Source organism: Neovison vison, chromosome 7 (genome assembly GCF_020171115.1).
Source record: "Neovison vison isolate M4711 chromosome 7, ASM_NN_V1, whole genome shotgun sequence".
NCBI lineage: Eukaryota > Metazoa > Chordata > Mammalia > Carnivora > Mustelidae > Neogale > Neogale vison.
This window is the reverse complement of record NC_058097.1, coordinates 146,925,265-146,926,781: the sequence shown is the minus strand read 5'-3', so window position 1 is coordinate 146,926,781 and position 1,517 is coordinate 146,925,265.

The following is a 1,517-nucleotide window of genomic DNA, read 5'->3' as shown; positions in this document are numbered from 1 at the left end:
CCACCAGACGTGAGGCAGGCTCTTGTTTGGGAGCCCTGGACCCTTGGTGTGCTGAACACAGGCTCCAGCAGGCAAAAAACAAAACAAAACAAAACAAACCCTCAGTAACTGCTGAAGGAATAAACATGTATAGATATAAAACTGTGCAAGCAAGCAGATGAGGTGACTTGCTTTTTGCCTCTGTAGAGTCGTCTGGTTATCCCTGGGGTATAGCACATTGGTTAAGATCATGGGCTCTGAACCAGACTGCCTAGGTTGAAAACCTGTCTTTTCCACTTACCAGTGACTGGAACTTGGATAAGTTATTAGCCCTTTGTGTCTCCGTTTCCTTGTTTATATAAAGCAGATAATAATACCATCTAACTTGTAGGGTGGTTGTGAGTATTAAATTAGTCAGGATATATGAAGGGCCTGGAACAATTCTTGGTAACCCCCAACTACCAGTCATTGATATTATTACTGATATCTACATACGCAGTGAGTAAAAATGAATGCAAGAAAGGTCTAGACGGCTTCCACGGAGACTCCCGGAATTGGAGTCAATGCCCTGTCTTTGGAGGGTTCCCCTAACTAGCTGGCATGAACTTGGGCATGAACTTGAACAAGTCATTTCACCCTTCAGAATCTGTTTCCAAATCTGAAAAAGGAAGGTCATTTTACTTCCCCCGTTGGAGGATAGCTTTGAGATTAAGTGAGATTATGTCTATCAAGTTTTTGGCACAGGATCTGGCACCCACTCAAAAAGCAACAAATGTTTCCTTTCTTCTCCCCTCTGGCCTGTGAGTTCAGCAAGCATGCCCAGCCAGGGATCCTTGTTAAACGGGCCTGAAGCTGCCCACACGCTCCGTGCCTAGCACAGAGCTGGGCCCTGTGGATGGACAATAAGCAGCAAACAGACAATAAACACTTGTGGACTCTTACTTACGTAGGCTGCCTTGGCAATATTTCACACATCTGTCCCCTGGGTTTCATTTTTTTCTAGAAAACTTACCCAGAGCCTCATCATCTCTCATGGTGGCTATGCCAAGGACCACCTACTGATCTCCCCACTCTGGGAAGGGCTTGTCCCTCCAGCTGTACTGAACACAGTACCAGACTGATCTTCCTACAGTACAGCTCAGACCACGCTCCTTGCCTTGCACAGAAGCCTTGGTGACCTTTTGGGCTGAGCCAACCCATCCCTGCTCCTTAGGCTGGTAGTGGAGGTTCACCACAGCCCACCCCTGGTCCTCTCTCTACCCCCTCTAACCTTAGACACACACACACACCACAAGATAGAGTTGTCCCTCCCGCATCTATCACTACAGCACCCCCACGGTACTGCTCCTTGCACCCGTGCTGCTGTGGACCTTGTATTGTGTTCATCCATGTGCATGAGCCAAGTGGGTCCTCGGTCAGTGTGATGAACAGCTTTGTGTTGGCCTTGCATAATACATACTTGACAGGTGAGTCCCCTAGTCTTGCCTGTTCTAGCGTGCAAAAGTGTCTTGAATCAGTCTCTTGTCCTCGGCCCTGCT